This window comes from Molossus molossus, unplaced genomic scaffold, assembly GCF_014108415.1.
Source record: "Molossus molossus isolate mMolMol1 unplaced genomic scaffold, mMolMol1.p scaffold_m16_p_2, whole genome shotgun sequence".
Taxonomy (NCBI): Eukaryota; Metazoa; Chordata; class Mammalia; order Chiroptera; family Molossidae; genus Molossus; species Molossus molossus.
Genome location: NW_023425355.1, coordinates 10452326 through 10479841, shown reverse-complemented (window position 1 = coordinate 10479841; position 27516 = coordinate 10452326). Strand labels below are relative to the sequence as shown.

Sequence of the window (27516 nt, the reverse complement as noted above, 5' to 3'; positions counted from 1 at the left end):
AAGATGAACCCCTAGAAGTCCACACCAAGACACATCATCATCAAAATGAAAAAGGTTAAAGACAAAGAGAGAATCTTAAAAGCAGCAAGAGAAAAGCTGTTAATTACCTACAAGGCTGCTCCCATAAGACTGTCAACTGATTTCTCAAAAGAAACCTTGCAGCCCTGGCCAGTTTGGCTCAGCGGTTGGAGCGTCGGCCTGCGGTCCGGAGAGACCCGGGTTCGGTTCCCGCTAAGGGCACGTACTTCGGTTGCAGTTTGTCCCCGGCCCTGGTTGGTCGTGCGGGTGGCAGCCACTCGATGTGTCCCTTCACGTCGATGTTTCTCTCTCTCTCTCTCCTTTCCTCTCTCTCCCTCCCACTCTATCTGTACAAAAAGTGGAAAAATATCCTCGGGTGAGGATAAAAAAAAAAAAAAACAAAAAAAAAGAAACCTTGCAGGCCAGAAGGGAGTGGCAAGAAATATTCAAAGTGATGAAAAGCAAGGACCTGCAACCAAGATTACTCTATCCTGCAAAGCTATCATTTAGACTTGGACATATAAAGAGCCTCCCAAATAAGCTAAAGGAGTTCATCACCACCAAACCAGTATTATATGAAGTGTTGAAGGGTCTTCTGGAGGAAGAAGAAGACAATAAAAAATGTGAACAATAAAATGGCAATAGATACATATTTATCAACAATTGAATCTATAAACCATATGAACCAGCAGAACAGAAACACTCATAAATACAAAGAACTTCTTTTTTTTTTTTTTAATGAATTTTTATTTATTTTATTTTTTTTTGTTACAGATATTTTACCTTTTTACCCCATTGGCACCCCCCACCCCACCCCCCCTCCACCCTGTCCCCGGCTTAGTTGTCCATGTCCATTGGTCATGCATACATGCATACAAGTTCTGTGGTTTATCTCTTCCCACCCCCCCACCCTCTTCTGAGGGATGTCAGTCTGTGCCCTACTTCCATGTGTCTGGGTCTACTGTATTCCTCAGACTGTTATGTTCATTATATTCCACAAATAAGTGAGATCATGTGGTATTTGTCTTTTTCTGCTTGGCGTCTTTCACTTAGGATAATACTTTCCAGGTCCCTCCATGTCGTCTCAAAGGATAAGAGATCTTCCTTTCTTACCGCTGCATAGTACTCCATGGTGTATATGTACCACAGCTTTTTTATCCATTCATGTACTGGTGGACACTTGGGCTGTTTCCAGATCTTAGCTATTGTAAATAGTGCTGCTATGAACATGGGGGTACATATATTCTTTCTGATTGGTGTTTCAGGCTTCTTAGGGTATATTCCCAGCAGTGGGATCACTGGGTCAAATGGAAGTTCAATTTTTAATTTTTTGAGGTAGCACCATATTGTTTTCCATAGCGGCTGCACCAGTCTGCATTCCCACCAGCAGTGTATTAGAGTTCCCTTTTCTCCACACCCTCACCAACACTTGTTGTTTGATGATTTGTTGATGGCGGCCATTCTGACAGGTGTGAGGTGATACCTCATTGTTGTTTTAATTTGCATCTCTCTGATGATTAGTGATGTTGAGCATTTCTTCATATGTCTCTTGGCCATTTGTATGTCCTGTTTGGAGAGGTGTCTATTCAGCTCCTCTGCCCATTTTTTAATTGGGTTCTTTGTCTTCCTTTTGTGGAGTTGTATGAGCACTCTATATATATTGGAAATTAACCCCTTATCTGATACATCCTTGGCAATGATGTTCTCCCATACAGTGGGTTGCCTTTCCATTTTGATGATTGTTTCTTTTGCTGTGCAGAAGCTTTTTAGTTTGATGTAGTCCCATGTGTTCATTTTCTCCTTTATTTCTGTTGCCTTAGGTGATGTATCAGTGAAAATTCTGCTCCGTATGATGTCTGAAGTCTTCTAGAATTTTTATGGATTCACGGGTCACATTTAAGTCTTTTATCCATTTTGAGTTTATTTTTGTGTATGGTGTAAGTTGATGGTCTAGTTTCATTTTTTTGCTTGTAGCTGTCCAATTTTCCCAACACCATTTATTAAAGAGGCTGTCTTTACTCCACTGTATGCTCTTGCCACCTTTGTCAAATATTAATTGAGCGTATTGCCTTGGGTCCATTTCTGGGTTTTCAGTTCTGTTCCACTGGTCTATATGCCTGTTCTTGTGCCAGTACCAGGCTGTTTTGGTTACAGTCGCTTTGTAGTATAACCTGATATCTGGTATTGTGATCCCACCTACTTTGTTCTTCTTTTTCAAGATTGCTGTGGCTATTCGGGGTCTTTTTTGGTTCCATATGAACTTTTGAAGTATTTGTTCTAGTTCTATGAAATATGTCATTGGTATTTTGATGGGGATTGCATTGAATCTATAGATTGCTTTGGGTAGTATGGACATTTTAATGATGTTAATTCTTCCAATCCATGAACAGGGTATGTGCTTCCACTTTTTTATATCTTCCTCTATTTCTTTTTCAATGACCTGTAGTTTTCTGCAAATAGGTCCTTTACTTCTTTGGTGAAGTTTATTCCTAGGTATCGTAATTTTTTTGGAGCGATGGTAAATGGGATTGTTTTTTCAGTTTCTCTTTCTGTGAGTTCATCATTGGTGTACAAGAATGCCATCGATTTCTTGACGTTAATTTTGTATCCTGCTACTTTGCCAAATTCATTTATTAAGTCTAATAGATTTTTGATGGAGTCTTTAGGGTTTTCTATGTACAATATCATGTCGTCTGCAAATAATGACAGTTTCACTTCCTCCTTTCCAATTTGGATCCCTTTTATTTTATTTTATTTTTTTTCATGTCTGATTGCTGTGGCTAAGACTTCCAGTACAATGTTAAATAAGAGTGGCGAAAGTGGACATCCCTGTCTTGTTCCTGTTCTTAATGGAAATGTTTTTAGTTTTTGTCCATTGAGTATGATGTTGTGTGTAGGTCTTTCATATATGGCCTTTATTATGTCGAGATATGATCCCTCTATTCCTACATTGCTGAGCGTTTTTATCAGAAATGGATGCTGGATTTTGTCGAATGCCTTTTCAGCATCTATTGATATGATCATGTGGTTTTTATTCTTCATTTTGTTTATGTGGTGTATCACGTTTATTGATTTGCGAATGTTGTACCAGCCTTGCATCCCTGGAATGAATCCCACTTGGTCATGGTGAATAAGTTTTTTGATATATTTCTGGATCCGATTTGCTAATATTTTGTTCAGGATTTTGGCGTCTATGTTCATCAGGGATATTGGCCTGTAGTTTTCTTTCTTCGTAGTGTCTTTTTCTGGTTTTGGAATTAGAATTATGCTGGCCTCATAGAACGTGTTTGGAAGTCTTCCTTCTTCTTGAATTTTTTGAAATAGTTTGAGGAGAATGGGTGTTAGTTCTTTTTTGAATGTTCGGTAAAACTCCCCCGTGAAACCATCTGGGCCTGGGCTTTTGTTTGCTGGGAGAGTCTTGATTACCTCTTCAATTCCCTTAGTTGTTATTGGTCTGTTCAAGTTTTCTATCTCTTCCGGGAATAGTTTTGGGAGACTGTGTGTTTCTAGAAATTTGTCCATTTCGCTTAGATTGTCGAATTTGTTGCCATATAGTTGTTCATAGTAGTTGTTAATGATCTTTTGTATTTCCGTGCTGTTGGTTGTTACTTCTCCTCTTTCATTTCTGATGTTGTGTATTTGGGTTCTCTCTCTTTGTTTCTTGGTGAGTCTAGCTAAGGGTCCATCAATCTTGTTTATCTTTTCAAAAAACCAGCTCTTTGTTTCATTGATCCTTTGAATTGTTTTTTTGGTCTCTATGTCATTTATTTCTGCTCTGATCTTTACTATTTCCTTCCTTCTACTTGCTCTGGGGTTTTCTTTTTGTTTGCTTTCTAATTCTTTAAGTTGTGAGGCTAGACAGTCAATTAGAAATTTTTCTTGTTTTTTGAGGTAGGCCTGTAGTGCTATGAACTTCCCTCTCAGAACTGCTTTCGCTGCATCCCATAGATTTTGTGTTGTTGTGTGTTCATTTTCATTGGTTTCCAGGAAGTTTTTAATTTCTTCCTTGATCTCCTCGGTGACCCATTCATTGTTTAATAACATGCTATTTAGCCTCCATGTGTTGAAATGTCTTTGCATGTTCTTGTTGCAATTGATTTCTAGTTTCATGCCATTGTGATCTGAGAAGATGCTTGATATGATTTCAATCTTCTTGAACTTGTAGAGATTTAGTTTGTGTCCTATCATGTGGTCTATCTTTGAGAATGTCCCATGTGCACTTGAGAAGAATGTGTATTCTGTAGTTTTGGGGTGTGATTCTCTGTAGATATCTATTAAATCCATTTGGTCTAGTGCTTCATTTAGAGCCTCTGTTTCTTTGCTAATTTTTTGCCTAGAGGATCTATCCAGTGCTGTCAACGGGGTGTTGAAGTCCCCTGCTATGATTGTATTATTGTCGATTTCTCCTTGGAAGTCCTCCAGAAGATTTTTAATATATTTTGGTGCTCCTATATTGGGTGCATATATGTTTATCAAGGTTATATCTTCCTGTTGGATAGATCCTTTCAATATTATGTAGTGGCCGTCTTTGTCTCTAGTTATGGTCTTCATTTTGAAATCTATTTTATCAGATATGAGTATTGCTACCCCAGCTTTTTTTGCTTTCCATTTGCTTGGAAAATTTTTTTCCATCCCTTCACTTTCAATCTATGTGAGTCTTTTGTTGAGAGGTGGGTCTCTTGTAAACAACATATAGATGAGTCATGCTTTCTTATCCAATCAGGTACTCTGTGTCTCTTTATGGGAGCATTCAATCCATTTACGTTTAAGGTGATTATTGATATGTACTTATTTATTGCCATTTTTGTTTAGTGTGGTTCTATTTTTCTTCCCATTTCTACTGGTAATTACAGCAGTCCTTTTAACATTTCTTGCAGTGCTGGTTTGGTGCTAATGTATTCCCTTAGCCTTTTTTTGTCTGGGAAGCTCTTTATTTGATCTTCTATTTTGAATGATAGCCTTGCTGGGTAGAGTAGTCTTGGATTCAGATTCTTGTTTTTCATGAACAAAGAACTTCTTGATGGCTGCCAGATGGGAGAGGTTTTGGAAGATTGGTGAAAAAGCTGAAGGAATTAAGAAGTACAAATTGGTTGTTAGACCGACAAACCTCCGAGAAAAGGGGAAAGCAGGAAGTGATAATCCAAAGAACTTTATATATATATATATATATATATATATATATATATATAACCAATGGACACAGACAATATTGTGTGGGAAGGCAGGAGAAGGGTGGGAATGGGAAGGAGGGTGTCAATGGGGTAAAAAGGGGGGACATCTGTAATACTTTCAACAATAAAGATAATTTTTTAAAGTTAATAAAGTTGTTACTGAAAAATGAAAATAACTTTAGTAAGTATATCACAACTAGTATTGAATAACATAGAAAAATATAGAAAGTTGTGTTTTGCTCTTTTTTTGTTTAGGTAATATTGGTTAATAACATCTTAATTTGATACCTGTATTAGCTATTGCATGCTAAACACCAAAAGTTTAATTTTCATCCATTACCATAAAGTTGACCCCCTATACCCATTTCACCCTCACCCCAACCCCTTCCACTCTGGTAATCACCAATTTAGTGTCTGTTTCTATGAATTCATTTTTGGTTTATTTTGTTCATTTGTTACTTTTTTATTTTATATTTTACATGAGTGAAATCATAGTTTTTACCTTTTATGCCTGACTTATTTCACTTAGCATAATACCCCCAAGATCGATCCTTCTTGTTCCAAATGGCAATATTTCATTTTTTATGACAGTAGTATTCTAGTGTATATATACCATGTCCTCCTTATCCATTCAGCCATTGATGCAAATTTAGGTTCTTTCCATAACTTGGCTAATATAAATAATGCTGCAATTAACATGAGGGTACACATATATTTTCCAATTAGTGTTTTTATATTTGTTTGAAAAATAACTAGAAGATGAATTGCTGGATCATATAATATTTTCATTCTTAAATTTTTGAGAACCCTCTATACCATTTTACAGAGTGTCTGCATTAAATTATAATCGCAGCAATAATGTGTAAGGTTTTCCTTTTCTTCACATCCTTTCCAACACTCTATTTTTTGTATTTTTTTATAATAGTCATTCTAACCAGTGTGAGGTGATAGCTTAGTATGGTTTTGATTTTCATTTTCCTAATAATTGGTGATATTTATCATCTACCTCTTCATTTGCCTGTTGACCATATGTATGTCTTCCTCAGAAAGATCACTATTCAGATCCCTTGCCCATTTTTTAAAATCAGATGTTGTTGTCATTGTTTTTGATTTGTATGAGTGATTAGTACTTTATCAGAAATATAATTTGCAAATATCTTTCCCATTTAGTTTGTTGATGGTTTCCTTTGCTTTGCAAATGATTTTTATTATTATGTAGTCCCATTTGTTTATTCTGTTTGTTTTTGTTTCCCTTATCTTTGGAGTCAAGTTCACAAAAACTCCACTAAGATGTCTAGAAGCTTAGTGCCTATGTTTTCTTCTATATATTTTGGGGCAGGGGGATTATATTCAAGTCTCTAGTCTATTTTTTTTTCTATATTGATTTTAGAGAGAGAGGAAAGGAGAGGGAGAGAGAGATAGAAACATGGATAAGAGAGAACATCGATGGGCTGCCTCCTACGTGCCCTGCACTGGGGATTTGGCCCATAACCTGGGCAGATGCCCTGACCAGGAATTGAACCAGCGACCTCTTGGTGCATGGGTTGATGTTCAACCACTGAGCCACACCAGCCAGGCACATTTTTATTTTTAATCCTCACCCGAGGATATTTTTCTATTTATCTTCAGATAGAGTGGGAGGGAGAGAGGGAGCGAAAGGGAGAGAGAGGAAAACATTGATGTGAGAGGGACACATCGACTGGTTGCCTCCTGCATTACCCCGACCAGGACCAGGGGCAAACCACAACTGAGGTACATGCCCTTGGCTAGAATTGAACCTGCAAATCATTGGTCTGCCAGCCAACACTCTACTGCTGAACCAAACTGGCCAGGGCAAGCCTTTAGACCATTTTGTGTTAACTTTTGTGTGTGGTGTCAAATAGTGACTTAATTTTACTTTTTAAATATGCTTGTTCAGTTCTCTCAACACCATTTATTGAAAATACTTTCCTTTCTCCATTGTATATTCTTGGCTCCTTTGTCATAATTTAGTTGTCCATATATCTGTGGGTTTATTTCTGGGATCTCAATTCTGTTCCATTAATCTCTATGTATATTATTCTGTCAATATACTTTTTTTTATCCTCACCTGAGGACATTTTTTTTACATTTTTTGTTCAGATAGAATGGGAGGGAGAGAGAGAGAAACATTGACGTAAAAGGGATACATCGAGTGGCTGCCACTCGCACAACCAACCAGGGCCGAGGACAAACTGCAACTGAGGTATGCGCCCTTAGCAAGAACTGAACCCGGGTCTCTCTGGACCGCAGGCCAATGCTCTAACTGCTGAGCTAAACCGGCCAGGGCTGTCAATATACTTTTTGATTACTACAGCTTTGTAGTATAGTTTGAAATTTGAAAGTGTGATTCCTATGGCTTTGAAACTGTTTGGATCTGCCCTTCCAAGTGCTAGATACCACATCCTGTTAAGCTCAGTTCTGTAGGGAGGAAGGGCAAAATAGTGGAAGCTGGGATATTCAGTGTGTGTCCCTCGAAAGCTATTGTCTAGGACTAGGATGAAGTGCTTATCTCCCTCCTGTAGGCTGGGCCAACATCACCCCCTATGACAACCCCTTTTGATCTGCCCTCCTGAGCATGGTGGCTTGACCTGGCTGAACTTGCTCCTGCAGAGGGAATGGCTGGATGCAACCAATGTGAATCTGCAGTGTGCCCCTCCTGGGGAGGTAGAGTTGAAAACTCTGGCAGATACTCAGGAGTTTGTCTCTGCAGTAAGGGCCACTTTTCCCTCATTGAAAGCCTGACGATGTGACCTCAAGAGAAGAGCCACTTACCCCACCCTCACTATACCAATTGCCCCATCCTACTGAACTTACCACCTGTGGAAGGGTCTTGAGTCATAGCCAGCCTAAGCCTACTCTATAGTCTTTCTTCAGAAGTCTCTGGAGAAAGATCAGGCAACCTCAGAAGGAGACAGAGTAGCTGACTGGTGAAGACAGACCTCAGGGATCCTCAGATATGTTACAGATCTACCTCTAGCTCTAAGCTGGAGGAAGGTGACCCTTGTACACAGATTGACCCTTCCCATGCACACCCAGGCCCAGGAGACAAAGCCACAAACATAGAACAATGTAGTAGTTCCAAATATGTAGCCCAAGGCCAGTTACACACATCTGACATTGACCTGTACCTGAACCCTGCACATGTGCATCTAAAATCAACACAACCAGTGGTAAACTTCAGACCACACCAGAGCTCAATCCAACCAGCCACACAAACAGCACACCCAAAGGGGTAATTCCGACAGGCACTGGAACCTGCTGGGCACAACTTCATCTAGGGGAGAAGCCCTTGCAGCATGACACATACACAATGATTGAGATTATCCTTATGGTCAACTACCCTGAAGGGTTAACTTCACCCAAGAAAGGGCCAACAACATTCAAGTCTCAACTACAATAGGAGGATGTACATAATCTACAAGAAACATTTCTGGAGCACAGAGCTCAGGTGATCGACAAGATTATGCCACTGAGCCCAGCAAGACACCTGGATCATAAAGCCATCATAACAAGTTTGGGAGTCATAACACACCTACCTAAAACATGGAGACAACATGAGGAGACAAAAAATATGCCCCAAATGAAAGAACAAGAGAAATCTCCAGAAAAAAAATGAAATGAAATGAAAGAAACCAAAATACCAGATGAAGAGCTGAAAACAATTGTTATAAGGATGATCATGGACTTGAGAAAAAAAAAAAGGATGATCTTAGTGACAACTTAAACAAAGAGATAGTTAGCATTAAAGAGGACATAGAAACAGTAAAAAACAACCTGCCAGAAATGAACACTACAATATCTGAATTGAAGAATGTACTAGAAAAAAATCAACAACAGATTAGATGAAGCAAAAGATCAAATTAGCCACTTAGAGGACAACATAACAGTAAGCATCCAACCAAAGCATAAAAAGAATAAGAGAATTTTAAAAAGAGAGATGTCTAGAACATCTGGGACAACATCAAGAATAACAACATCCAAACAATAGGAGTATCAGAAGAAGAGTGTGAGCAAGGGATAAGGAAACTGTTTGAAGAAATAATGGCTGAAAACTTTCTTAACCTGGTGAAAGAAAAAGTCTCACAAGTTCAGGAAGCACAAAAAGTCCCAATTAATATGAACCCAAAGAAGTCCACACCAGGACACCTCATAATAAAAATGCAAAACGTTAAAGACAAAGAGAGAATTTTAAAATCAGCAAGAGAAAAGCAATTGGTTACCTACAAAGGAACTCACATAAGGCAGTTGGCTGCTTTCTCAAAAGAAACACTTCAGACCACAACAACTAGCATAAAATATTCAAAGTGATGAAAAGCAAGAACCTACAGTCAAAACTACTCCATCCAACAAGGCTATCATTTAAAATTGAAGATGAAATAAAAACCTTCCAAGACTGAAAAAAAGAAAAAAAAGCCCTGGCCAGTTTGGCTCAGCGGTTAGAGCGTCGGCCTGCGGTCCGGAGAGACCCGGGTTCGGTCACCGCTAAGGGCATGTACTTCGGTTGCAGTTTGTCCCCGGCCCTGGTTGGTCGTGCAGGTGGCAGCCACTCGATGTGTCCCTTCACATCGATGTTTCTCACTCTCTCTCCCTTCCTCTCTCTCCCTCCCACTCTATCTGTACAAAAAATGGAAAAAATATCCTCGGGTGAGGATTTAAATAAATAAATAAATAAATAAATAAATAAATAAATACAAAAAAAAGAAAAGCTAAAGGAGTCTATTACCATCAAACCAGTATTGCAAAGAATGGTAAACAACTTGAAATAAGAAGGAGAAAGAAAAAGAGAAATGTATAGATAGAGAAAAATAGGTATAAATCATAAAATGGCAACAAAGAAGTATCTATTAATAATAACCTCAAATTAAAACAAATTAAATGCTCCAATAAAAAGACATAGGGTAGCTAAATGGATAAGAAGCATGACCAATATATATGCTGTCTACAAGAGACAAACCTCAGAATAAAAGATACACACAGACTAAAAGTGAAATTTTGGAAAAAAACATTTAATGGTAATGGAAACAAAGAAATAAGCTGGGGTAGCAATACTTATATCAGAAAAAATAGATGTCAAAGCAAAGGTCATATTAAAAAACAAAGGTCATTACATAATGCTAAAGTGATCAATTCAACAAGAGGATATAACACTTGTAAACATATATGCACCCAACGTAGGAGCATCTACTTAATAAGTTTTATAATGTTTAATCATGGGGTGTACACCTAAAACTAATATAATATTGTATGGAAACTGTAATTGAAAAATAAAAATGATTAAAAAAAAGAAAACCTAGGTAAACACTAAGAAAAAAATTGACAGCAATATAGTCATGGTAAGAGATTTTAACACCACAACATCAACAGATAGATCTTTCAGAAAAATCATCAACAAGCAACAGTGATTTTGTAGGACATGCTGGATTGAATGGATTTAATTGACATTTAAAGAACATTTCATCTGAAAGCAAAAGAATGTACATTCTTCTCAAGTGCATATGGAACATTCTCAAAAATAGACTACATGTTTGGACACAAAATAAGTCTTAATAAATTCAAGAACATTGAAAGTATATCAAGCTTTTTCTCTGACTGCAGTGGTGTGAAACTAGAAATCAACAACCATAAAAATACTAAAAAATATTCAAACACATGGATGCTGAATAGTATGTTCTTAAACAATGAAAGGGTTAAAATGAGATTAAAAAAGCAAAAGTTACCTGAAAACAAATGAAAATAAACACACGACAACCCCAAATCTGTGGGACACAGGCAAAGCAGTCATGAGACAGAAGTTCAAAGCATTACAGGCCTACCTAAAGAAGCAAGAAAAATCTCAAATAAACAATCTAACCCTACACCTAAAATATCTCTAAAAATAACAACAAAGTACAGAGTAAGTAGAAGAAAACAAATAATAATGTTCAGGGTGGAAATAAATGACATAGAGACTAAAAAAACAAACAAACAAATAATACAAAAGATCAGTGAAATCAAAAGCTGGTTCTTTGAAAAGATAAACAAGATTGAGAAACCTTTAACCAGACTCATCAAGAAAAAATAAAAGAGAGGACTCAAATAAAGTCAGAAATGAAAGAGAAGTAACAAATGACACCAAAGAAATACAAAGGATTGTAAGAAAGTACTACAAACAACTATATGCCAACAAATTGCAATAACAGAGCATAATGCATAAATTCTTAGAAATGTACAATCTTCCAAAACTCAATCTGGAAGAATCAGAAAATGTGAATAGACCGATTACAACTAATGAAATCAAAGCAATAATCAAAAAACTTCCAAAGCACAAAGGTCCTGGATCAAATGGTTTCACTGGTGAATTTTACCAAACATTCAAAGACAAACTAACATCTATCATTCTCAAAATATTTCAAAAAATTCAGGATGAGAAAAGACTTCTAATAGCATTTAATTAGGCCAGCATTATCCTAATTCCAAAACAAGATAAAGACACGACAAAAGAGAGAGAGACTACAAAATAAAAAAAATTATAGGCCAATATCCCTGATAAATATAGATGCTAAACTCCTCAATAAAATATCAGCAAACTGGATCCAGAAATACATTAAAAAGATCATACATCAACATCAAGTGGATTTATTTCAGGGATGCAACATTTGTACAATATTCACAAATCAATAAATGTGATACATCACATAAACAAAATGAAGAATAAAAATCACATGTTTATACCAATAGATGCAGAAAAAGCATTTCATAAAATCCAACACCCATTTATGATAAAAACTCTAAGCAAAGTAGGAATAGAAGGATCATTTCTCAACCTAATGACAAACTAACAGCCAACATCATACTCAATGCACAAAGACTAAAAGCATTTTCTTTAAGATAAGAAACAAGAGAGGGATATCCACATTCACACTCTTATTCAACATAGTACTGGAAGTACTGATCACAGCAATTAAACAAGAAGAAATAAACTGCATTGAAGTTGAAAACGCAAAAGTAAATCTGTTTATTTCCAGATGATATCATATTGTGCATATGAACCCTTAAGACTCCACCGAAACACTACTAGACCTAATGCATGAATTTGGCAAAGTATCAAGATACAAAATTAATATTCAGAAATCAGTTACATTTTTGTGTACCAATAATAGACTATCAGAAAAAAAATTAAGAAAACAGTACCATTTACTACAGGAAAATAAGGGACCTAGAAATAAATATAATCAAGGTATTAAAAGACGGGTGCAGCCCTGGCCAGGTTGGCTCAGCGGTTAGAGCGTCGGCCTGCGGTCCGGAGAGACCCGGGTTCGGTTCCCGCTAAGGGCACGTACTTCGGATGTGTCCCTTCATGTCGATGTTTCTCTCTCTCTCTCTCCCCTGCTCTATCTGAACAAAAAATGGAAAAATGTCCTCGGGCGAGGATAAAAAAAAAAAAAAAAAAAAAAAGACGGGTGCTTTTGTCCTGGCCAATCTGGCTCAGTGCTTAGAGCATTGGCCCATGGACCAGAGAGTCCTGGATTTGGTTCTCACTAAGGGCATGTACCTCGGTTGCAGTTTGTCCCCAGCCCCAGTTGGGGTAGTGTGGGTGGCAACCACAAGACATGTCTCTCTCACATCGATATTTCTCTCTCTCTTCCTCCCTCTCCCTCCCACTCTATCTGAAGAAAAATGCAAAATTATCCTCGAATGAGGATAAACAAACAAACAAAAAAGACTTGTACTTTGAAAATTAAAGGATATTGAAGGAAGAACTATATTAGTGAAAGCATATACTGTGTTCGTGGATTGGAAGAATTAATATCATTAAAATGTTCATACTACCCAAGGAAATCTATACATTCAATTCAATTTTTGTTGAAATACCAATGGCATATCTCACAGATCTAGAACAAATATTCAAAAATGTATATAAAATTACAAAATATACTGAATAACTTCAATAAAAATTAATCAATAAAATATGTTATAAATGGAAGAACACATTTGCCAATGACACATGTGATGAGGAGTTAATATTCAAATTATATTTTTAAAGAACCTTATATAACTTAACACCAGGAAGACAAACAACCTAATTTTAAAACAGGCAAAGGACCTGAATAGACACTTCTCCAAAGAGGACATACAAATGACCAATAGACATATGAAATAATGTTCAATGTCACTAATAGGGAGATGCACAATGAAACTAGACCACCAACTTACACTGTACGCAAGGATAAACTCAAGATGGGTAAAAGAATTAAATGTAGGTTGTGAAACCATAAAAATCCCAGAAGAAAACAGGCAGTAAAATCTCAGACATCTCTCATAGCCATATTTTTGCCAATATATCTTCTATGGCATGGGAAACAGGAAAAAAATAAACAAATGTGACTGCATCAAAATAAAAAGCTTCTGCACAGCAAGGGAAACTATCAACACAATAAAAAGGGAACCCACTGTATGGGAGAACATATTTGCCAATGATATACCTGATAAGAGGTTAACCTCCAAAATATATAAAAAAGTCAAAACCAGGAAGATAAGCAATCTAATTTTTTGTTGTTGTTGTTCATGCCCCTAGCGGGAACCAAATCCAGAACTCTCTGGTCCACAGGCTGACGCTCCAACCGCTGAACCAAACCAACCAGGGCGATAAGCAATCTAATTTAAAAAATGGGCAAAGGACCTGAATAAACACTTCCCCAAACAGGACATACAGATGGCCAATATACATTTTTAAAAAATGCTAAAAGTTACTAATCATCAGGGATATGCAAATTAAAACCACAATGCAATATCATTTTACACCTATCAGAAGGGCTAAGATCAATAAATCAAGAAACAAGTGCTGTCAAGGATGTGGAGAAAATAGAACCCTAGCGCACTGTTGGTGGGAATGTAGACTGGTGCATCCACTGTGGAAAACGATATAGAGTTAACTCAAAACATTAAAAATAGAACTGCATTTTGACCCAGAGATCTCACTTCTGAGAATATGTCTGAAGAAACCTGAAATATTAATTCAAAAAAATATATGCACCTCTATGTTCATTGCAGCATTGCTTACAATAGTCAAAAATCTAAAAACAGCTGAAGTGCCCATCAGTAGATGAGTGAATAAAAAAGTTTTTTTTTTTTACATTTACACAATGAAATACTACTCGGCCATAAAAAAGAAGGAAAGCTTACCATTTGTGACACTGTAGCTGGATCCGGGGATTATTATGCTAAGTGAAATAAGTCAGTCAGAGAAAGACAAATACTACAAGATCTCACTTATATGTGGAATCTAATGAACAAAATAAACTGACAAACAAAATATAAACAGAGGCATGGTTACATGGTACAGACCAATACCTATCAGAAGGCAGGAGGGTTGGGGGACTAGATGAAGGGATTAACCAAAACACACACACACACACACACACACACACACATATAACACATAGACACAGATAATAGTGTGATGTTAGCCAGAGAGAAAGAGAGATGGGGGACAGGTGGGGTTTGGCAAAGGTGGGGAAATGGGAACAGAACAATACTTTGCTTGGGATGATGGGTGCATAATAAAATGTGCAGATGAGGTTTTATTGAGTTGTACACTTGAAACCTGTATGGTTTGTGAACAAATATAACACCAATAAATTAAATTAAGAAATTTATTTAAAGAAAAAATTATTTTTTTGTGGTAGAATTCTGTGAGTTTTGACAAATGTAGAGAGTGAAGTAATGGCCACCAAAATCAAGATACAAAACAGTTTCATCTTCCACTCTCACCCTTAGCCCCTGACCATTACTAATCTGTTCTCCATCCTTATAATTTTTCCCATTACAGGATACCATATAAAAGGGGTCATATAGAACTTAGACTTTTGGATCTGGCTTCTGTAACTAAGCATAATAAATAAGAGATTATCCAATAAATGAACTACTTGGTAATAAACTTTTTAAAAATGTAGGCAGGAGTATATGTTGAAAGTTACAAAACACTTAAAAGACCTTTAAGAAGACCTAAATAAATGATGAGCAATACCATATTCATGAATTTGGAGACTCAATATAGTCATGCATCAGTTAATGATGGAGAAACATTCTGAATAGTGCATTGCTAGGTAATTCCGTCTTTGTGCAATTATAGAGTTCATATACACAAAGTTAGATGGTAGAGCCTACTATAAACCTAGGCTATACGGCATAGCATATTGCTCCTAGGCTAGAAACCTGTGCAGAATGTTACTGTACTGAATACTATAGACAACTGTAACAAAATGAAAAGTATTTGTGTATCTAAACATAGAAAAGGAACAGTAAAAATATGATATAAAACATAAAATATGCTACATGAGTATAGGGCCTTTACCATAAATGGAGTTTACAGGACTGGAAGTAGCTTTGAATAAGATAGTGAGTGAGTATTGAGTGAATTTGAAGGACTAGGACATTACTAGACACTACTGTAGACTTTATAAACACTGTGCACTTGGGCTACACTACATTTATACAAATATTTTTGTTCTTCAATAATAAAGTAACATTGGCCAACTCAATTTTTTTTTTTTTACTTTATAAGCTTTTAAATTTGTTTTAACTTTTTGACTCATAATAAAACTTAAAATACAAACACATTGCACAGCTATACAAAAATATTTTATTTCTTTAAATCCTTATTCTATCACATTTTACAGTTTTAAATTTTTAATATTTTTTACTTTTTGAAATTTTTGTTCAAAATTAAGACACAAACACATACAGCCTCAGCTTGTATAGATAGGGTCAAGATCATCGATATCACTGTCTTTCACCTCCATATCTTGTCCCATTGGAAGGTCTTCATGAGTAATAACACACATGGAGCTGTCATCACCTATGATAAAAATGCCTTCTTCTGGAATACCGGAAAGACTTGTCAGAGGTGTCACTTTTATTAAAAATATATTCATTGTCATTTTCTTGATTTAATTCATCAAAGATTTGCTTGAAAACAGATAATGCACTGTGAATACTTTTGTCTGTTAATGAAAACCTTTCAGTATTTGACAAAGGTGGCAAGAGCATACAATGGACTAAAGACAGTCTCTTTAATAAATGGTGTTGGGATAACTGGACAGCTACATGCAAAAAAAAAAGAAGCTAGACCACCAATTTACACCATACACAAGAATAAACTCAAAATAGATAAAAGACTTAAATGTGACTCGTGAATTCATAAAAATCCTAGAAGAAAATGTAGGGAACAAAATTTCAGACATCACATGCAGCAGAATTTTCACTGATACAATGCCTAAGGCAAGAGAAACAAAGGAAAAATTAATAAATGAAATTATATCAAACTAAAAAGCTTCTATATGGCAAAATAAACAAGAATCAAAATGGAAAAAAACTTCACTGTATGGGAGACCATACTTGCCAATGATAAGTCAGATAAGGGGTTAGTTTCCAAAATATAAAGAGTACTCATACAACTAAACAAAAGGAAGACCTAAATAGACATCTCTCCAAACCAGACATACAAATGGCCAAGAGTTGTATGAAAAAATGCTCAGTGTCACTAATTATCAGAGAGATTCAACTTAAAAGAACCATGAGGTATCACCTCACACCTGTCAGAATGGCCGCCATCAACAAATCATCAAACAACAAGTGTTGGCAAGGGTGTAGAGAAAAGGGAACTCTAGTACACTGCTGGTGGGAATGCAGACTGGCACAGCCACTATGGAAAACAATATGGTGTTTCCTCAAAAAATTAAAAATTGAACTGCCATTTGACCCAGTGATCCCACTCCTAGGAATATACCCTAAGAATCCCTAAATAGCAATCAGGAAGAATATATGTACCCCTACGTTCATAGCAGTGTTATTTACAATAGCTAAGATCTGGAAACAGCCCAAGTGTCCATCAATAGGTGAATGGATAAGAAAGCTGTGGTACATTTACACAATGGAATACTATGCAGCTGTAAGAAAGAAGGATGTCGTATCCTTTGAGACGACATGGGAGGACCTGGAGAGTCTTATGCTAAGCAAAGTAAGCCCATCAGAGAAAGACAAATATCACATGATCTCACTTATTTGTGGAATATAATGAATAAAATAAGCTGATGAACAAAATAGACCCAGAGATCTAGAAGTAGGGATCAGATTGACAAACCTCAAAGGAAGGAGATGGGGGGATGGAAGAGATAAACCAAAGAACTTATTTACATGTATGGGTAACCAATGGACATAGACAACAATGCTGGGGTGGGGGCAGGATCATTGGGAAATTGTCAATGGGGGGAAAAGGAGAAACATCTGTAACAAAAATAAATTAATAAAAGAAAAGAAAAGAAAAGAGCCCTGGCCAGTTTGGCTCAGCGGTTGAGCATCAGCCTGTGGACCAGAAAGTCCCTGGTTCGGTTCCCGCTAGGGGCACGTACCACAAAAAAATAAAAATAAATAAATAAATAAATAAATAAATAAATAAATAAATAAATAAATAAGTGCTTGCAACACATACTGACTGAATTACAAGAAAAAAGAAAGAAAGAAAGAAAGAAAGAAAGAAAGAAAGAAAGAAAGAAAGAAAGAAAGAAAGAAAGAAAGAAAAGAAGACCTTTCAATGTTGAAGTCAATGTTTTCAAACATTTTCAGGAGCTTGTTGAGGTCTGCAAAAACTTCTGCTAATCCCTTAACTTTGAATTTTCTTTTATTTCTTTACAGTTTCCTTTTCTCTTGCCTCTTCTTCAGCTATTTGTTCCTGTTCCAGTACTAATAACTCCTCTTTAGTCACAGTCTCAGGAACCACCTCTAGGAACTTCTCAATGTCATCTACATCCACACTTAGGTTTAATTTGTTTTCAATCTCAACCATAACCTTGTTGATTTTTGCAACCTCTTCATCTTTGGCAATTCCGTTCAAGTCATAGATAAATCTCTTGAGTGTTTTCTTTCAGATGCTGTTCATACACTTCTTGGTGACGTCACCCCAAGCCCAAGCAAGATTTTTGATGAAGTCATAGATGTTGTAATTCTTCCACAATTGCATTAGTGTCTTCTAAGTGTCTTCCTCAGTTGTAGCAATAGCGTGGGCAAAGGTATTCTTCAGGCAGTAGGCCTTAACAGCTGTTTTAACTCCTTTTTTTTTTTTAATCCTCATCCAAGGATATTTTTCCATTTATCTTCAGATAAAATGGGAGGCAGAGAGAGAGAGAGAGAGAAAGAAAGAGAGAGAAACATTTAAGTGAGAGAGACACATCGATTGGTTGCCCCCTGCAAGACCCCAACCAGGGCTGGGGACTGAACTGCAATTGAGGTACGTGCCCCTGAATGAAATCGAACCCGCGAGTCTTTGGTCCATGGGCTAACACTAACCACTGGGCAAAACTAGCCAGGGCATGTTATAACTTTTTGATTCATTGGTTTGATCAAAGATGTGGTGTTTAGAGGGATAAGATGTAGATAATGGGGTAAAAATTACTAATAAACAAAAGATTTCCGGAAGCATTATCAACAATAAGCAAAATCTTGAAAGTTATGTATTGCTTTAAATAGTACTTCTCCATTTCACTGACATAGCAATTTTAGGGGGACATATTGAAAGAAGAGCTAGATCATCCATGACTTATTGCTCCTGTAGTAAACTGGCAGTGTGTGCTTACTGATATGCTTGAAGGATCTGTGGTTCTCACAGTGCCAGATCACAAAGGGTTTCAATTTGTAAACTGTAACATTGCCCCCAAGCAAGACTGTTAATCTTTTTAAAAGCTTTGAAACCTGGTATTGACTTGGCTTATTTACAGATGAAAGTTTTTTTAGGTATCCATTTCCAGAATAGAAAGGTTCAATCCATATTAAATATTTCCTCTACCATCAGGTTATCTAGAGTTTACAAAAATTCTTCACTTTCCTTCACATCAACATTCATGTTCACATTAGGTAATGAGTAACAATTCTTGAATCATTTAAACTACCAAGAGATAGCAGTAAATTCAACATTATAATAGGGTCATGCTTTTTCTTTCAACAATGCAAACATTTTGTTCTGGCTGTGATTGTCATGGTACTACAAGGGATATGCTTCTGTGTGCTCTTCAATCTAGTTCACTGGAAGTTTCTTTAATTTGATGTAGCCCCTTCTTGAATTTTTTTAGTCTCTCTGCTTTAATGAGGCAGCTCTTTGACAGTTTCTGTCACTTTGTTGTTGCTGTTCTTGAGATCATAGCTACAATGGAAAGAACCATGTCTGACTGGTGACCAAAAACCATCACTCATTTTTCACCTTAACAGTCCTTAGTTACTTTTAATTTTATTCCCAGTTCAATCACTCAACATGGCTTCTTACTGGCAACATTAGTGGATTTTGTATGTTTAGGGCTCATGATAAGCACAACACAAGATCAAATAATCAAGCACAAGAGAAAATGATACTATCAATAGATATAGTAAACACAAGCTATATAAGACTGTTGCTGGCAAAACACAGCATATTGTTTTACAGTAAACTCTGTAAGTGGAGATTACTCTAAAATACTAATAAAACATATTATAGTAAATAAATAAACCAGTAACATGTTCTTTTACTTTTATTATCAACTATCATGTGCATTGTATGTACTATATTTTATACTACTGACAGTGCAGTAGGTTTGTCTACACCAGAATTATTGCATACATGTAAGTAATGAGTTGTATGATAGCGTCATTAGGTGATAACAATTTTTCGGTTCCATTATAGTTATGGGACCATTGTTATATATGCAAGCCCATTGTAGATTGAAATATAATTATGTGATGCAAAACTGTATTGGTAGAATGTCAATTATCAATCGCTTTTTAGATTCAATGCAATTCTGATAAAAAAAAAAAAAAAAACAGCAGGATTTTGTGCAGATATCAACAATCTGATTAAACAATTTACATGGAGAACTTTTCCTCTAGCCTAACATGAAGTAACAGAAACTACATTTTTCCTCCTACATTAAAAAACAAAAAACTAAGAGAGTGATCATAATATGTGAAGCAATTGTTTCCAAAATCTGGGGCATCAGTACTAAAGTGATAGTTATCCCTGAGAGATTGGAAATCACACTTCAGACATTTTGCATATAGTAATATTGATCCATGAGGTGATCTTCACAGATGTCTCATAGCTATGAGAGTGTTTCCAAGCTGTAATGCAGAGAAAACAACCCATTGAAATCCTGAATATGTAGCTATAGAAACAATAAAAATAAAATACACAGAAAAAAAGTTTAAAAAGGAACCGTGTGTCATAGAGCAATGCAATAATTTTAGTTCATCTGCTATACATGTAATTGGAATATTATAGGGACAGAAGAGAGAGGGAAAACAGAACAAAGAATGGAAAGACATCAGGCAAATGAAATTTTTAAAAAGCAGAATCACAATTTTGACAATAAGGTAAAATTCAGAACAAAATGTCACACAAAAAATGATGCTGTACAATGTAAGTGGCTAAAAGTCACAATGATGTTATAATAAGTATTACTATTATTTGTGTACCCAATGACAGCAACAATTTTTATGAAACTACAGGTAATGCAAGGGATAAGAGAAAGAAAGATAATAAGAGGCTATAAAACACCTAATTTTGTTCAATACAAATCAAGTGAAGAAAAAATGGTAATAATATAGAAGAACTAAACAACATAATCAATATCATATATCGAATCAATATTTAACTATGGTTCCCATTTATAGAGAATGTATCTTCTCAAATAACCATGGAGCATTCACTAAAACTACCCATACTTTAGTTCCAAAGAAAGTATATTCTTTTTAAATTTTATCTTTGTTGCTGAAAGTATTACAGATGTCCCTCCTTCTTCCCCTCATTCACTCCATCCTCCCCACTCCTGCCCCCACCCCCACCTTCACCACACTATTGTCTGTGTTCATTGGTATGCATATATGCTTACACGTTCTTTGGTTTATCTCTTTCCATCCCCTCTCCCTTCTTCCCTCTGAGTTTCCACAGTCTGTTCCCTACTTCCATGTCTCTGGATTTATTTCATTCATCAGTTTATTTTGTTAGATTCCACATATAAGTGAGATCATGTGATAGTTGTCTTTCTCGGACTGGCTTATTTTGCTTAGCTTAATACTCTCCAGGTCCCTCCATGCTGTAAAAATAAGGGGTAACTTTTTCTTCATTTTTACAGCAGAATAGTATCCCACTGTGTATATGTACCACAGCTTTTTTATCCACTTATCTACTGATGGACACTTAGAGTGTTTTCAGATCTTAGTGATTGTAAATACTGCTGCTATAAACATGGGGGTGCATATATTCTTTCTGAATGTTGTTTCAGGATTCTTAGGATATAAGACTAGAAGTGGGATCACTGGGTCAAATGGCAGTTCAATTTTTAATTTTTTGAGGTAACACCATAATGTTTTCCATAGTGGCTCCACCAGTGTGCATTCCCTCCAGCAGTGTAATGGGGTACCCTTTTCTCCACATCTTCATCAATACTTAATTTTATTTTATTGAATTTATTTGACAACATTGGTTAATAAAATCATACAGGTTTCAAGTGTACAAGTCAATAAAACATCATCTTCATACCACACATTCTTTTCTCCACATCCTCAGCAGCACTTATCTCTTCTTGATTTATTGATGGTAGCCATTCTGGCAGGTGTGAGGTGATACTTCATTGTCGTTTTAATTTGCATCTTTCAGGGGGTCAATGGGGAACATCTGTGACACTTTCAACAAGGAAGGAAGGGAGGAAGGAAGGAAGGAAGGAAGGAAGGAAGGAAGGAAGGAAGGAAGGAAGGAAGGAAGGAAGGAAGGAAGGAAGGGAGGGAGGGAGGGAGGGGAGGGAGGGAGAGAGAAAGAGAGAAAGAGAGAAAGAGAGAAAGAGAGAAAGAGAGAAAGAGAGAAAGAGAGAAAGAGAGAAAGAGAGAAAGAGAGAAAGAGAGAAAGGAGAGAAGAGAGAAGAAAGAAAGAAAGAAAGAAAAGAAAAGAAAGAAAGAAAGAAAGAAAGAAGAAAGAAAGAAAGAAAGAAAGAAATTCCATCTCTCTGATGATTAGTGACGTTGAACATTTTTTCATATGCCTTTTGGCCATCTCTATGTTCTCTTTGGAGAAGTGACTATTCAGGTCCTTTTCCCATTTTTTAATGGGATTGTTTGCCTTCCTAGTTTTGAGTTGTATGAATTCTTTATACATTTTGGGAATTAACCTCTTATCAGATGAACCATTGGGGAATATGGTGGGTTCTTTTTTCATTGTGTTGATGGTTTCTTTTGCTGTACAGAAGCTTTATACTTTAATGTAGTCCTGTTTGTTTATTGTTTTTCCTTTATTTCTTTTGCCCTAGGAGATGTATTGGCAAAAATATTACTACGTGATATGTCTGATTTTAATGGCTATGTTTTCTTCTAGGTTTTTTTTTTATGGTTTCGTGACTTACATTTAAGTATTTTATCCATTTTGAGTCTACTCTTGTATATGGTGTAAGCTGGTGGCCTAGTTTTATATTTTTGCTAGTACCTGTCCTATTTTCCCAACACCAATTCTTGAAGAGACTATTTTTACTTCACTGTATGCTCTTACTTCCTTTGTCAAATATTAGTTCACCATAATGGCATGGATCAAATTCTGGGGTCTCTGTTCTGTTGCATTGGTCTATAGGCCTGTTCTTGTGCCAGTACCAGGCTGTTTTGCTTACAACAGCTTTGTTGTATAGTTTGATATCCATTATTGTAATCCCTCCAAGTTTGTTCTTTTTTGTCTTCCTAGTGTTGAGTTGTATAAGTTTTTTTTTAGTATTTTGGAAACTAACCTCTTATCAAATGTATCATTGGTGAATATGTTCTTCCATTACATGGGTTGCCTCTTCATTTTAATGGTTTCTTTTGCTATGAAGAAGCTTTTTAGTTCTATGTAGCCCCAGTGGTTATTTTTTTTCTTTGTTTCTCTTGCCTGAGGAGATATATCAGCAGAAGTATTGCTATGAGAGATGTCTAAGATTTTACTGCCTATGTTTTCTTCTAGGATTTTCATGGTTTTCTGACTTACATTTAAGACGTTTATTCATTTTGTTTTTATTCTTCTGTATGGTTTAACTTATTGGTCTAGTTTTATCTTTTTGTATATACCTGTCCAGTTTTCAAAACACCATTTATTGAAGAGGCTGTCTGCACTTCATTGTATGATCTTGCCTCCTTTGTCAAATATTAATTGACCATAGAGGCATGTTTTGTTTGTTTGTTTCTGGGCTCTCTGTTCTATTCCATTGATCTATATGCTTGTTCTAATGCCAGTACCAGGCTGTTTTGATTACAATGGCCTTGTAGCATAGTTTGATACCAGGTAGTGTGACACCTCCAACATTGTTCTTATTTCTCTAGATTTTTTAGGGTATTTGGGGTCTTTTGTGGTTCCATATAAATTTTTGGAATATTGTTCTAGATCTGTGAGATATGCCATTAGTATTTTAGTAGAAATTGTATTGAATCTGTAGATTACTTTGGGTAGTATGAACATTTAATTAACATGGTATATGCTTCTACTTATTTATAGTTTTCTCAATTACTTTCTTCAGTATTCTATAATTTTCCAAGTACTAGTTTTTTACTTCCTTGGTTAAATTTATTCCTAGGTACCTTATTTTTTGATGCAACAGTAAATGGGATTGTTTTCTTAACTTCTCTTTCTGACAGTTCATTATTGGTGTATAAAATTGCCACCAATTTATGAATATTAAGTTTGTACCCTGCCACTTTATTGAATTTATTTATCAATTCAAGTAGTTTTATGGTGGAGTCTTTAGGATTTCCTATGTACCATATTATGCCATCTGTGAATAACAACAGTTTTACTTCCTATTTTCCAAATTGGATGTCTATTATTTCTTCTTCTTGTCTAATTGCTGTGGCTAGAACTTCCAGTACTATGTTGAATAAAAGTGGTGAAAGTGAATGCCCTTGTCTTGGTCCTGAGCTTAGGGGAAACTCCTTTATTTTTTACCTATTGACTATGATGTTGGTTATGGATTTGTTATATACTTACTATGTTAAGGTATGATCCCACTTAGATGAGAGATTTTATCATTAATGGGTGCTGGATTTTCATTGGATGTTTTTTTCTGCATCTATTGATATGACCATGTGATTTTTAGCATTCATTTTGTTTATGTGATGTATTACAGTTATTGATTTGTAAATATTGTACCAACCTTGCATCCCCAGAATAAATCCCACTTGATCATGGTATGTGTGTATATATATTTGTTGTTGTTTAATCCTTACCTGAGAATATGTTTTTCGTTGACTCTAGAGAGAGAAGAGGGAGAGGAAAAGAGAGAAACTTCGATGTGAGACAGAAACATCTATTGGTTGCCTCCTGTATGCACCCCAACCGGGGATTGAACCCACAACCTGGGCATGTATCCTGAACAGAACTAGAACCGTGAATATTTGGTGCAAAGTATGACACTCTAACCAACAGCCACACCTTCCAGGGGTCCTGGTGTACGTTTCTTTTTAATGCATTCCCGGATCCAGTTTGCTCATATATTGTTGAGGATTTTAGTATCCATGTTGATCAGGGATATTGGCCTATAATTTTCTTTCTTTGTAGTGTCTTTTTCTTGTTTTGGGGTTTAGGATAATGCTAACTTTGTAAAATGAGCTTGGGAGTCTGCCCTCCTCTTGGATTTTTTGGAATACTTTGAGGGTAGGTGCTAGTTCTTTGAATGTTTGTTAAAATTTTCCAGAAAAGCCATCTTGTCAAAAACTTATTGTTTTTTCCTGTGTGGTTTTTAGCTATTTTTGTGAGTGATTGATTTCTATTTTCATACCATTATAGTCAGAGACGATGCTTTTTATGATTTCATACTTCTTGAATTTATTGAGACTTTTTTTTGGTGTCCTAACATTTGATCTATCCAAGAAAATGATCTATGCGTACTTGAAAAAAATTTATAATCTGCTGCTTTGGGGTAAAATCCTATGAAGATATCAATTAAATCCATCTGATCTACTGTGCCATTTATGGTTGCTGTTTCCTTGTTGATGTTCTGTCCAGAAGAACAATGCATTGATATCAATGGAGTGTTAAAATCTCCTACTATGACTGTATTACTGTCAATCTCTTCTTTTATGCCCATCAGGATTTGTTTTATATATTTATGTGCTCATATAGTGGTTTCATAAATGTTTACAAGGGTTATATTCTCTTGTTGGATTGCTCCCTTTATCATTATGTCCTTTTTCTCTTACTATAGCCTTTGTTTTAATGTCTTTTTGTCTGCCTGGCCAGTGTGGCTCAGCGATTAAGCATTGACCCATGCACCAAGAGGTCGCCAGTTAGGGCATATGCCCAAGTTGTGGGCCCAATCCCCAGTGGGGAGCATGCAGGGGGCAGTCAATCAATGTTCTCTCTCATTGATGTTTCTCTCTCCCTCTCCTTCTCCCTTCCCCTCGCTCTAAAATCAATAAAGAAGAAAATAAATCTTTTTGGGGAACCGAACCCTGGACTCTCTGGTCCGCAGGCCGACGCTCCAACCACTGAGCCAAACCGGCCAGGGCGAAAGTAAATCTTTAAAAAATAAAGTCTATTTTGTCAGATATAAGTATTGTTAGTCCCAGCTTTTTTCACATCCATTTGCATGAAATACTGTTTTTCCATCCCATCACTTTAACTCTGTGTGTATCGTCTGTTCTGAGTTGGGTCTCTTATAGACAGCATACATATGGGTCATGTTTTCTTATCCATTCAGCAACCTATGTTTTATTATTGAAGCATTTAATCTGTTTACATATAAAGTTATTAATGATAGGTACTTATTTATTGTCATTTTGTTTTTTATGCTTATGTACCTTTCTCTGTATATTTCTTTTTGTTCCTCTTTTTCTTAAAACAGGCCCTTTAACAATTCTTGCAATACTGACTTGGTGGTAATAAACTCCTTTAGCATTTTTTTGGTCTGAAAAGCTCTTTATTTTCCCTTCAAGTTTAAATGATATCCTTGCTGGATAGACTAGTCTTGCTTGTAGTTCCTTGCTTTTCATCACTTTGAATGTTTTATGCTAATCCCTTCTGCACTGAAGTGCTTCTGTTCAGAAATCAACTCACTGCCTTATGGGAGCTTCCTTGTAGATAAGTTACTGTTTTTCTTTTGCTGCTTTTAAGATTCTCCCTTTGTCTTTAATGTTTACCATTTTAATCATGGTGTGTCATGATGTGGGCCTCGTCCAATTCATCTTGACTGGGACTATGTGTTTTCTGAACTTGTGTGACTCTTTTCTTTATCAGGTTATGAAAGTTTACAGCCATTATTTCTTTTTTATTTTAGTTGCAGATATTTCTCCTTTTTTCCCCATTGACACCTTCCTCCCCATCTTCACCCTCACCTCATGCCCAGGTTTGTTGTCCATGTCCATCAGTTATGCGTACATGCATATAAGTTCTGTGGTTTATTTCTTCCCTCCCCCCAACCCCTTCCCTGAGGATTGTCAGTCTGTACCCTACTTCCATGTCTCTGGGTCTACCGTGTTCCTCAGACTGTTATGTTTATTACATTCCACAAATAAGTGAGATCATGTGATATTTGTCTTTCTCTGCTTGGCTTGTTTTGCTTAGGATAATACTCTCCAGGTCCCTCCATGTCGTCTCAAAGGATAAGAGATCTTTCTTTCTTACAGCTGCATAGTACTCCATTGTGTATATGTACCACAGCTTTTTTATCCATTCATCTACTGATGGACACTTGGGCTGCTTCCAGATCTTAGCTATTATAGATAGTGCTGCTATGAACATGAGGATACATATATTCTTTCTGATTGGTGTTTCAGGGTTCTTAGGGTATATTCCCAGAAGTGGGATCACTGGGTCAAATGGCAATTCAATTTTTAATTTTTTGAGGTAACATCATAGTGTTTTCCATAGTGGCTGCACCAGTCTGCATCCCACCAGCAGTGTACTAGAGTCCCATTTTCTCCACACCCTCTCCAGCCAGTACTTGTTGTTTGATGATTTGTTGATGGCAGCCATTCTGACAGGTATGAGGTGATACCTCATTGTTGTTTTAGTTTGCATCTCTCTGATGATTAGTGATGTTGAGCATTTTTTCATATGTCTCTTAGCCATTTGTATGTCCTGTTTGGAGAGGTGTCTCTTTAGGTCCTCTGCCCATTTTTTAATTGGGTTCTTTGTCTTCCTTTTGTTGAGTTGTATGAACACTCTATATATTTTAGAAATTAACTCCTTATTTGATGTATCATTGTCAATTATGCTTTCCCATATAGTGGGTTCCCTTTCCATTTTTTTTTTTATCCTCACCCGAGGACATTTTTCCATTTTTTGTTCAGATAGAGTGGG

General features: G+C 36.2%; 1 pseudogene; it reads right to left on the bottom strand.

Annotated features, from left to right (window-relative positions):
• Positions 1 to 18033, bottom strand: part of LOC118636074 — a 48587-nt pseudogene extending 30554 nt beyond the window's left edge.
• Positions 18034 to 27516: the final 9483 nt, after the last annotated feature.